The following is a 12264-nucleotide window of genomic DNA, read 5'->3' as shown; positions in this document are numbered from 1 at the left end:
TTGCAAGGGTTATAGAAGGGTCCTGGCCCAAGGGACCTGTCTGAGCAGTGTTTGGAGATGTTGCTTTCATCTGCTGGTTAAGCAGATGACGGTCATTATTTTACTTGAATAATGGCTGCGGGGGGAATCGGGGCCGTTGTGTTTGACACATTGTGTCGGCCAGTGTAAGAGCAGATGCTCAAAAAGGAAGATGGCTGCTCAGGTCTGCCTGAACTTGCAGATGACTTAGCTTGGGAAACACGAGCCAAATTTGTTTTAAAAGCTCTTAAAATTTGCTAATGGTAAATCTTTTTTCCAACATTGGAAGTGTGGAAAAGACGATGACCAAAAAGCAGAACAGGAGTTAAAATCTTCTGGACAGATGTTTGGTTCACTGTCTTAATGGATCAGGTTAGCACATGAAGATGCCTTTTTGTAGCTTTAGCCACTTCTTTTCAAAGTTGTGTGTTTTCTGGAAATGTCCTTCAACGGTCATTATTGGCACGGGTTAACTCCACACACACCCCTCCCAAATTTGGAAGGTTGAGATTTTTATAAAGGTACCAAGTTATTAAAACTCCTATGGCGAGATACATGGATCTCTGTTACTCCTATCCATTTTCTTTTCCTTCTTCCAAGTCAGTTCTGAAGGTGGTCTCTGAGATTTTGTTGCTGAGTCCCTCTCCCGGTGGGAAGAGGACTTTCTGCAAGCCTCCTGACTCTTATTTGCTTGGAAAGGGACCAGGAGATTTAGTCAAAAAAGCTGGTTTGGTTGGAGGACAGCCAAGCAAACAGGCACTCGCACAAATTGGTGCTACTGATAGTGAGACACTGCTAGAAGTGACTCAGAGGAATTGGCTAATACACCCTGCGGCTACATAGAAATGTACAGAGCAAAATGTTGTTGTCAGCAAAATATCTCATGATGCAGTAGGTAAACTTGTTTTTAATGGAAACTGGGAAGTGAAGCTTGGAGAAATGTCAGGCGTAGCCTTCTAGGTAGAAATTGAATGCTATATTCTTAGATGTTTGCAAGTCTGTAATGCTTATTTAAGAGAGTAGAAAGTTAATTTGTTAATTAAATGTTTGTCAGCTTGCTCCTCAGTGCCAGCTTGTCTGAGTCACCACTTATCAGCCCAGCCTTCCTTCCTACAAGTGTCACAAGCTTAAGTTTTTCACTGCAGCTTGATCCACATGTACTGGAAACTGAACTCTGCTTGTTTAAACCTGTGCAGATATAAATGTTGCCTGTAGCATACCCAGCATGGTTAAAATTACCTCTTTTGTGGGAAACGTGTCAGAATTGTTGAGCTGGCTCAGGTTTTCTCCTGGGAACTGTGGTACTGCTGATGGTACTGCAGAAACACTGTTGGATTGTACCAGTGGACAGGCAGAAAAGGAGGGTATCGGTACAGTTTGGCGTGTCTGTAGAACTAGAGAACTAAACTGCTGCTGTGCAAAGCGGAGAGATGGCACATTGCAAGTGTCTATGGTGCAGTGTCTACATTTCCATCTGTTTTTTGTGTCCTTGCCCTGGAGTTGGGGGTTGTGCCAGAAATCAGTGCAGTCCTGCACAGCTGCAGCCTCTTCACAGCCAAGTTTTTGGTGGGTGTCCCAACAGAGGAGGCTTATGGGAGACTTGAAAATGTAACTTGGAGCAATGAGAAAATCTACATAGCACCTGTTTTGCTGCCTCTTGCCTGAACAACTGTCTGTTTTTAAATCTCTCTTGGAGGAAGCCACTTCGGAGCTGAGCTGTCCCATCTCCAGGGTGCTTTTGGGAGGGAGCTCCTGCTCAAAGTGCTGCCATTGCTCCTTGCTCATGCAGGCAACAAGAAGGGAGGCCTTATTGCTTCTGAAGCTGCCCGAGCCAAGAAGCTTTTGCAGAAGGATGCTGAGGAGATCCTCCCTTTCTGCTGGCCACCCTGGTGGGAGCTGGGGGGCTCAGTACCATAGCACTGCTGTAGGCAGGACCTTGCTCTGCTGCTCTTGCCAGTGCGTGGCCTCTTGCAGAAGCAAAGCCCTGCTTGTTTGCCTTTTTTGTAGTAGGTGGGCTGTTAGGCAAGTCTGTGCACTGCTGATTAGTAGCTCTTACAAAAGCATCAGCAAAAGAGTGCACAGAATTTTGCTAAGCTCGTGCGTAGCTACCCCAATAAAAGGGTCAACTGCTGATAGTTTCTTCAAAAGAAGAAATTGAAGCTTTCCTGCAGGCTTTTCAGTAATGCCTTAAAGGATACATTTCACCAGTATGGCACGAAATGGCTCTTTCTGCTAAGTACAGTGACAGTGCTATTACTATATAGTAGGTCTTGGGCATGAAATTAAGCTACTGGGGCTCTTCAACTCTATTAATAGAAGACATTCAAAGGTTCTTTTCCTCTTTTCTTTTTCTGCCTTTTCCCCCCTTACTTTCCCCTTCTTGATTTTAGATCTGAAATGTTTTAAAATTGTCCCAGATGGACCTTCTAGGCAAAATTGTCCAAAAGTGCCTAAACCTGGGCAGCATAAACAACAGCGCCTTGCGCTTCTGCCCATTAGTCTAATGGGAGCAAGGAGTGAATCTCTTCGCCAGACTTTGCAAATGTACCTCTGTGCCTGTTTATTTTGTCTGCTGTAGAGTCTACCTTCCGTGCGTGCCTTCTGCTTGTGAAGGGACAGCTCACCACCCCAGCTGAGCTGAGGTCTCGTGCAGTCAAGCTCGGGATAGGAAAGCCAACTGGCCTCACCAAGTCACTAAACCAAGTACTCTGCAAGTCGGTTGGCTGTGTAAAGTGCTACTGAATGAGCTGTGTTGCATCTTCTCTCAGCAGCGCTTCTTAGTCCACAATGTCCAGAGTGAGCCAGCTGTGATACTGTGCAGGGGGAGGCTGATTTTCCATGGCTGAATCAGAGGTTGGGTTTTATGGTAGTTTTTTTTTTGCTCCTGCCCTCCTCCAGATGCACAACAGCTGCTGATTCTTAATGTGCACAGATCCTTTCTCCTTTCTGTGCGCAGGCCATTCTCTATAGCTTTATTACCCTCAGTTTGTGGAAACAGTTGTTGAAATGTAGCTCTTCGTGAGCTTTGCTTAAATACTAGTACCCAAAGCACTGTGTTCTTAAATATTTTTTAAATAATTTTTGAATCATTAAAGAAAAAACAAAGAAAACTTTTTTAGAAGACCTGTTGGTTAAACAGGTGGGAAACCCAATAGTACAGCTAAGCAGAAGGGAAAAACAGTTGTTCTTTATTTTGTTCTATTGGAGTTTTTTTCTCTTTAATTCTGTGTCCTTTGCGTAGCTTTGTATGTTCAGATACAGAAGAGGCTAATTTAAGAATGCAAGGTGTTCTACCTCTTTCCCAGTCTGTTTGGCTATCCAGCATCCTTCCCATAGCTCTGCTTTCCTCCCTGGACGTGGGGGCAGAGGCTGTGGCGGGTAACGTTGGGCAGCACTGCTGGTTGGGTCTGGCTCTGCGGCAGGGTCCAGTGCTGGTTGCTGTGCCAGGAGCAGGAGAGCTGCGGCGCTGCTGCCTGGGGGTGGACTGTTTATCACAGCCAGGGCAGCAAACAGGGTTCTTCAAAGGGGACTTCAAAAAATGGGTATCCCTTTGTCATTTTCTCCAACTCCTTCTTCGGCTTTTCTTTTTTTTTTTTTCCCCTTTTTTTTTTCCCCCCAGGGTTTGCTTAGGGAGATTTTCTGTCACCTTCTCTAAGAAATTGCTTCCTTTTGCAAAAGATACATTGCTTACTAGCAACTCGTGTTGACCTAGAGAGTCTCAGACACTGATTGTGCAACTGTTGATGTCTCTGTGTTTTGCTGGCTCTCCAGAGAACCACTAAATTCAGTCGATGATTGTCTCAAGGCATTGAGCTCATCTGTGGAGAGAACGGCAGTGCCACTGTACTGGCTCTTGCCCCCAGCATCTTGCATCACATGCCGTTTGGAAAATGTGGTTCCTTGATTGTGGCAGGGGGGAGGACTGACTGCCTTAGAAAGCTGCATGAATCTCTAGTTGGAAAGTACAATGTATCCTCAGTCCACTTTTCTGCAAAGCCATACTCGCTGGTGTAATTTGTCCTCAAATGACTAGTGCCATTAAGTTTAATGGCTTGCATAATCAAGTTCTCACATTATCCTACCCCTCACTGTATTTTTACTTTGCTTCTCGTTCTCATCCAAGCCTATGAGGAACAGTGTGTACTATTTTGACTTGGGACAAACCCATCCCGGTTCACACTGAAGTGTGCAAGCTCCACTTCTCGTGACCATTCAGCCGCTTAAGAGGCAAGGATAGCGGGTTTATTAATTTGCCCTAAACAACCTCTGGAAGCATGTTTTACATTCTAAGTAATGTCAGGGGTCATATTTCTGTTTTCAGGCAGCCTCAGCATCAGTGAGAAATAAGGATTGCGACCAGTACAGTATTTGTGCAACGTGCACCCATCACTGGGGAATAATGGGAGTGCTGGCCTTAGTCCAGGAGAAATGTGACCCAGTAAACTTCTTAAAAGACTGTTCAATTGCTCTCCTTATTATGCAGGAGCATCCAGGCTGTGTACAGGATGAATAGCATTTTCTTAACTGCTGCCAAAGGAATGATTTTCTGTGCTGTGTACAGTAATTTTCTTCACTTTGGTGTATCTGCTGGCAGCAGAAGAGAGCTGCTTCTCACCTTTCCAGAGGGGGGGTTTGTAATGGTGCAGTTTGGATGAAGTGAGGTGTAGGGCGACGCTTCACGAGTGGTTTGCTTCCTTCAAGCCTAAGCAGAACTCAGTTGGTCCGTATCTTTGCAGAGGAAAGCACTGGCTTTCTGTAGTCATATAGATCAGAAGCGAAATAATACAGGAAAAAGTTCTTTCTGAAGAAAAACACCCTAGACAATAGATGGATAGCTGGATGAGAACAGCAGTGTGGTTGCTTAGCTGCAGGTGTGGTGAGACGCCCTGGCACCCACAAACTGTGGGCTCCTCTTGTAGCTGAGGGCTGCAGCTTACAGCTCCTGCAGGCTCCTTCCCCAGGGCTTCTCAGCTCCCCCCCACTTTAGGACACAGGGGCAGCACTCAGACACCCTTGAGGCATATTTTACCCCCACCTGCCACTTACCCACCCTTGCCATCCCCTTTCATCACACGGCGAGACGAGGGGGAGACCTCCTGTTTCCCCAGACAGCCAGGCTCCTTAAAGAAGGGTGAGAGGCTCCCTCGTCCCTTTCGGGCAGCGCTGTGCTGACTGAGCGCTGGCTACAAGCCACTGGCCACGAGCAGCCTGCAGTGGGCCAAGCCCTTGCGCTGGACTGTAGGACGAGTGGGTGGTGGTCCCCATTCTGCCACTGATGCTGGCTGGTTAGGGTAGTTCCTTTCACCCCCATTGCAGTTTCTCCGCAACAGATGGTCCAGCTTTAGCTGCTCTGTGTGAAGAGTGCTGTCTCTGAGAATCAACTTTACTGTTTGACACCTGCAGTGATGGAGCAACCAAACAAAAATCCTCAATAACGTCAGAAATAGCACAGTGTCTCCAGGTTGTTTTTTTAACGCTTCTAGCCTTTGCCCTGCCCAGTGGTTTATTACTTTCCCAAAATAGGTTTCCTAGGAATAAAAATTTTCCACTAGGTTCATTCTGAAGCCAGAGTGACAATTTTTACGAACTACCTTGCATAGTGAAACTGGTGACATCCTTGCTAACGAGCACTTGCAAGATTAAAAAAAAAAAAAAAGCAGACAAAGTAAGTGTGTGCTTTATTTCTCTTGCTGTTGCTGTAAAATTCTGGTGTATTTTTAAACCTTTCCTGATGATCCTTGCTTCTTGTGAGCTTCTCATCAGTAGAGAAGTTGAGCAGAATAGAGGCTATTTCAGCTAATTACAGGGTGACGTTATAGCTTGAAATGGAGGATAAGGAATGAACAAGCACTTTTGAATGCTCTGCCCATATTCCGTTTTGTGCAGGCATGTTAATAGCTGTGTCTGTTAGTATATTTTTAAGGCTGTGTTCAGTCTCAATAGGGTGATGTATGTCTGTGAGCCTCCCTCTTATTCTGTTTGTGACCAGTGTGTTTCTGACAATGCCTGCACTGTCTCTGTGCCTTGAGCCGAATGGATGGCTTGTAAAGGGGACTGAGATGTTATACTGGCTTGTCAGTGATGCTCTTCATTTGTATTCTGCTCAGGGGGCCAAGCCACTGAGGAGGAGACGTGCCAGAATGCTTTCCTGACGAGAGCCTCTGCCCTCCTTAATTTTCCTTTGCACTGTTTTACCTCAGTGAACCTTTCTCTTTCAAGGTGTAGCTGCTTCTGCAGCATGGAGCTTGGCTTTAGATGATGAAACAGATGGGATGTGCAGTACCTGTAAGCCAGTGGGTTGTTTGGGGCTGTTTTGTTTTTGGCTGGGAAGCACAGCATTAGGAAACAGAAAGCTGCATTGAGAGCATCTGGTGCCTGCCCTCTTCCTGGCTGTGCAGGGGGACTCGTGTAGGCAGAGAAATGTGAAGTATATTGTGGGAGTGTGGCCTGTGCAGAGCTGCTTCTGAAGCAATAGCAATTTCAGCTTTTTAGGGAATGGCACATGCTCTTGAGCTCGTGAACGAGAAGCTCCCAAACTGCTGCTGTTTCAAATCGAAAGAGCTGGTTTTGCTCTTAATGTAAAAGGCTGCATGTTTGCGACTTGACGTGCTAGTACGGTGTGTTTTTCCTACAGTGATGCAGTGATGCGTCCTTGGTGGTGAAGTAGTGTGTAGACAAAGTGCGGTGTCCTCACCTGCTCTGCCCCTTGAGACAGTGACAGCCTTCAGGGAGAAGGAAAGACATTTTACCAATGTGAGTGAATTTTGCTCCCAAGTTCTTGAGTATCTTTTCCTTAAAAGTTTTCTGGCTTTGTTCTGTGTTTTTCTGGAAAGCGAAGGGTGCTGATTTTACATGCTGTCATCCTTCCTTGCTTTAACTGCGGCAGTTTCCAACTCTGTTACACAATGGTCCAATTTTCAGGACTGCTGATGCAGCGTGCTGCCATCGCAGGAGCGACCAGCCGCCCTTGAGTGATATCCTTGTGCACCACACTGACAGGGGCCGGGCAACTGCTGCTCATCTCCCGGCGGCAGTGATTAATGTAAAGTTCAACGGCACTAACTTTCACCTTCTGCCATGCAAGTCATCCCCACCAGTGAGAGAAAGGTCTGACTGTTCTGGTGTCAGCTCCAGTCTGTGCTGCCATCCACATGCTGGTGTGATTTTTCTCTCCTCCATCCTTCCTGGAGCTCCCCTTTGCCCTCTGCCCTTGAAGACTCCTGTGTAAAGGCTAGATCAAACAGTCACCCTGGAAGGAAAACATAGAACAGAGAGAAGGCAATTTTGGTGAGGACTGCAGGTCATACATCAGGTCAAATCAGTCCCCAGTGGAGACAGCAAAGAAAATGTAACATTGCAAGAGCAAATGCAGTTTGCTGAGGCAAGGACCATGGCTGCTTTTGATTGCTTCAGGGTCATCTGCATGGCTACTTACAAACCCTCTCTGCACTGAAACTCACACGGTGCAGAACTATTTCAAGTGAGGAGAATGAAGATCGAGTGGAGGTTGCTGGACACTGGCTAGGGCGAGTGCCTGACCATTTGTCTGACCCACGTTGGGAACAGGACAAAGCTGTTCCTACTTGGGTATCCCGGGGAGTGCCATGATATGAATGAAGGTGCCCATTTCTTGTACTGTACTATTGATCTCCTTTGAGGCTGCCATTGTCTGCCTGCCTGTCCTGGAAGACAAAGATCTAAATCTTGATTTAGACAATCACAGTTCGAGTCAAGGTCAGTAAAAACTCCTGAGTATATTCCTAAAGAAAACTGTTTTCTCAGTCCCACTTCCCTGGTCCTTTTGACGTGTATTAGAAGCAAAGGTCTTGCTTTATTCCTGAGTTTCACCAGCTTTTGATATTACGAAGCGAGAAATTTCTTCTTGAAGAGCATTTTGGATGACGGCCTGGTAACCAAAAGCAAGTTCAAAGAAATTCAGCAAATAATGTATCCTGGATCCATGCTAAATAAACACATGTGTAGGCAGAGAAAGCCCTTATCTTCCTGGGCTGTGGAAGAATAAAAGTGGTTCCTAATTTCAAAACAAAGGTGGCTGGAAAGAGAAAATTAATGCTGTTACTGTCAGAAAACTAGTTGTTTATTGTATCCTAGCAGGGATGTGGATCCTATATAACAGCTAGAACAATGATGCAATATTCTTGCTAACTCCTACCCTATAACTTTCATTACTCCTTTGCATCATCACAGACTGATGGGAAGTGAAATCCCATTATTTCTCTTCCTTCATGAGTGGTGGATGCAAGGAAGGAAAGGAAGCCACATCACAGCAAGGTAGAAACAGTAGGTGGGCCTGTTTGATCCCTGATTCCCTTGGAACCAAGTTTCAGAAAGAGAGGTCACAGCATCCTGTGAACAGAGTAGTGTGATCTGTTGAAGTCCCAAAGCACTGTTGTTTCCCTGCATCATGTATTTGTTCTTGTTCTGAAAATCACAGTGTCAGTGGAATTTTCTTAGGTAATTAAGAGTAACATGATCACCTTCAATGCCTAGAGCAAATGAACTTCTTCAGCAGCAATTCCCATTTGTGTCTGCACCGCATACCAAGGGAAAGAGGAATACCTTGGATTTTATGTGTCTAAGCAGAAGTTTGCAACTGGAAATGTGACCTCTTGTAATTTTTTGTGCTGGTGACTGGATGTTTTTAATTTGAAATTTTCCTCTGAAATTAAATTCCTCTTGGCCCCTCTGCCTGTCAGGGTTTGGGTTGATGAACAATTTCTTGCAAATCTGTGCATCATCTCTGTTACGTGTCTTCCTTTTCTGCTTCTCCCAATACCATGCAAATTCATATCAAGAAGAGAGTGTGACTAAAATTGTTATTTGTTTGACCTTCTGGTTTTCTCTCATACAGGAATTTTGCAATTTCAAAGCTAATCTTTTAACCACAACTAGGCATGTGCAAAATTGATAAACAGGTAAAGCAATCACCCTGCTTTGTGAGTCCCATCAATAGGCCAACAGATGTAGTCTGTGGTGCTGGCTAAGCAAAGTCTGTGAATTAACTACATTTTGATCAAGTGAAGTGTAGCTTGGGGTTGCTCTGAGACAAGTATTTGAGGAAAGTATCGACTTTGTTCTGGAACATTTTCAGCAGGCTTAGGAAGACATTTTGGAACTAAATAGGAAACCTTCCCCAAAATGCTGTCCTGACTGCAGGTTTTCAAGACCTTTAAGCGTGATCTCACTGCCTCTAAGTCTTCAACTTATGACTAGACTGAGCCTCTGATGCCAATTTCAGCATGTTCCCAATTATCCTTGAGCGCAGCCATCTCCAGTCAGAGAAGTCTGTACAGCTGAACAGAGCAAAGTACTGTTTCAACCCCAGTATGGGTTTCTTCCAGCTGACATAGCATTTGTTCCCAAAGTAAATTCCAGTACAATTTTTTTTTTTTTTACCCCTTTCTTTTTTTCTCCTTTCTCTATTCCTTTCTCCCAAAGTCATTTCAGGGAGAAGTCACCTAGATTGTATCAGCATCTGAAAGACACAGGTGAATATGAATTTTATTTTTCAGTTGAAGTTCTGTGCCATTTTTGGCAGAAATCTTTTCCACAGGGTCATCTAGGGGAGGAGAAGGGATATCTGAATGCACTTCATTTGGGATGTTCACATGTAAAAGTTTGCCTTTTTTCCCCTTCAGAGCTAGCTGAGCTGTCTGGCTGTAGAAATCCTGCTGTAATGTATCTGTTGGCGTTATTACACTGAAAAGCAGGAAAGTGTCTCTGTGCTTGCCTGATAATGTTCTTCTGTTATGAAGAAATTTTTGCCAGAATCAACCCATCTTCTATAGCCATGTGAAGTTTCCAGAATAATAATGGATGCTGACTTCCAAATATTTAGAGTTCTCTCATTAGAAGAAATTATCTCCATGCTCCGCAGTAGGGGAATTGTGTATGCTTTCCTCACCCTCCCTGCCCCAAGAGGGCTGGAATGAATGCTGACAGTGTAAGAAAGCAACTGCTGATCTCCTGTACCAATGCAAAAGGCCCATGAACTGTGGGACAGCACTGCTTTGTAATGTTTTCCAGAGAGGCCATGCCCCAGGAGGAGAAAATCCGTTTGAAAATGGGCAGATGCCAAACCTGAAATACAGTTGGAAAGGTTATGCTTTTCTTATTTGCGAGAAGTTAGGCCTGGTGTTTCAGTGGGGTTATAACATGAACTGTTCCACTCCAGTAGGACCCTGAGGTGTTGGGGGAGTGGCTCTAGAGCCAGGGCTAATGATACAATTTTCAGAGAAGCGTTACTCTAAAAATACGCTGACGTCCCATACGGGCTAACATCGGTGAGAGCCCTGAAGCACACTGGGATGCTGTGCTCCCTTATGTAGTAAAGAATGTAGCCAAAACCTTTTAAGGAGAGAAACCTCAAATCCATCTGAGATTTCATGTGCTGGTGCTGTAAGAACATCTTCGCTTTGTGGCTGGCTGCACAGATCAGGAGACAGCTGGAAGTGTAAGCATGGGTTTCTGAGTGAGATGCAGCATACACAGGCAAATGTTATGGTGCACACGTACAAATTTTACTGTATTGCCTGTATACGAAATCTCACAATTCCAGCCAAACCCTGAGCTGGCCTTGAAGCTGCCTGCCCAGCTGGTACAGTCCATGCCCCTGACATCCCAAAGCAGGCACCGACTGTGCGCATTTCTCTGTTAGCTCTGCTGGGGGATGAGAGTGATAGGTGGCTGAAATTTCTGTTGTTCTGCTAAACTTATGTCAGTTGAATCCTGTTGTTAGTAAAAGGCATTTCCCTGCCATCATATTGACCAGATAGCACAGACTGTTTGTGATTTAATTTTCAGTATAAATGAGGTACTCGATGCATGTAAACTTCACTGGGGTTTGTTGTAGCTCTTACGGTTATAATATTGTTGTAGCTCTTAGTGCTTACAGTTGTGAAGCTGAGATTCATGGAGAACTAGGAAAAAATGGGTTGGAGGGGGAATGCCAGGAGGTGATCAAGTTCTTCTTTCTGCTCCTGGGTATGATCATGAATATTTCAGACATTCATCACTGGTATTAATCTACCCTGTGTTTGAAGAACTGCAGAAAATCTATTCCTGTGCTTTATTATCATTATATGTAGGTTTTACAATGTTTGATCTGAGTTGTTCTTGCTCCAATTCCAGCCCATTATTCCTTATCTGCTGTGGTTATGGAGAACAGGTCGTTCTATTGACTTTTGTAGCGTGTTTCTGTGTACGTAGATGTCCATTATCACCCTGCCCATAGCATTCTCCTCTCTAGATGAAAACAACACAATTTTCTTTAACTTCTCCTGACAAGTCATATTTTCTAGATATCTTTCTTATTCTTAACCTCTCTTCCTTTGCACCCGCCCTCCCCCTTTTTTTTTTTTTTTTTAAGTACTCAGTGCAGCAGGTAATACTCATCTGGGACCTTACGAAGCCAAGCAGAGCAGAAGGATGACCTATATTGTAGGTGATGTGTGCTCCTGTTTATACATTCTAGCGTGTTCAGTTTTCATAACAGCAACAGTTACAGTGACAGTGTGACTTCCCTGAGTCACCTTCACCTTATGGTCTGCTCCACCCCAAATCTTTCTCTGAAGAGCTGTTGTCTGAACAGTTTTCCCCAACTTCTATTTGTGCAGTTAGTTATTTCTGGGTATGCATAATAACTGTACTTCTAGCCATGTTGAATTTCAAACCATGTCTTCAAATGATGAAATAATCTCATATAATCTTGTCCTCCAGTATAATTGCATTCCCTCCAGACTTGTGTGCTGCACATTTTAATAAGCATGTCCCCTACTTCCTCGTCTCCTTCACTAATGTCAGTGTGGAATAGAACCAAGAACAAGAAAAAAAGGGGAAAACCTACTTGACATCTCTTTTTGCTTTTACAGTGACGCATTAGTGGCAGTTTTATGGGTCCTCCATTTCTTGCTGGTTTCATCAAGATCATGCTTCCTTGATTGCTTACGGGAATATCCGTGGATGCAGCATCCAAAGAGGTGTGGCTATATGGGAAGGGAAAACTATAAAAATATTTTTTATACAGAGGGATCTGGAGCTTTCCTGCAGAAGTGAAAACTCATGGGATGCTAATATGCTGGCTTTCTCTTCATTCTGACTATAGTTAAATTGCAACAGTGAATGATTGTCCAAAATGAAGTTGGTCTAAGTGCAGGTTCCTCACTTGAAAATATTAATTTCACATAAAAATCATGCGTGGAAATGTAAATCAGTCATAAATGTAAG

At 44.4% G+C, this 12264-nt stretch overlaps 1 protein-coding gene across 1 annotated transcript in view; it reads left to right on the top strand.

Annotated features, from left to right (window-relative positions):
• TSPAN7 (tetraspanin 7) overlaps positions 1-12264 on the top strand; it is a 103549-nt gene that overhangs the window by 25650 nt on the left and 65635 nt on the right. The window lies entirely within an intron of this gene.

This window comes from Falco biarmicus, chromosome 2, assembly GCF_023638135.1.
Source record: "Falco biarmicus isolate bFalBia1 chromosome 2, bFalBia1.pri, whole genome shotgun sequence".
NCBI classification, from domain to species: Eukaryota; Metazoa; Chordata; class Aves; order Falconiformes; family Falconidae; genus Falco; species Falco biarmicus.
This window is presented reverse-complemented; position numbering and strand designations above follow the sequence as displayed.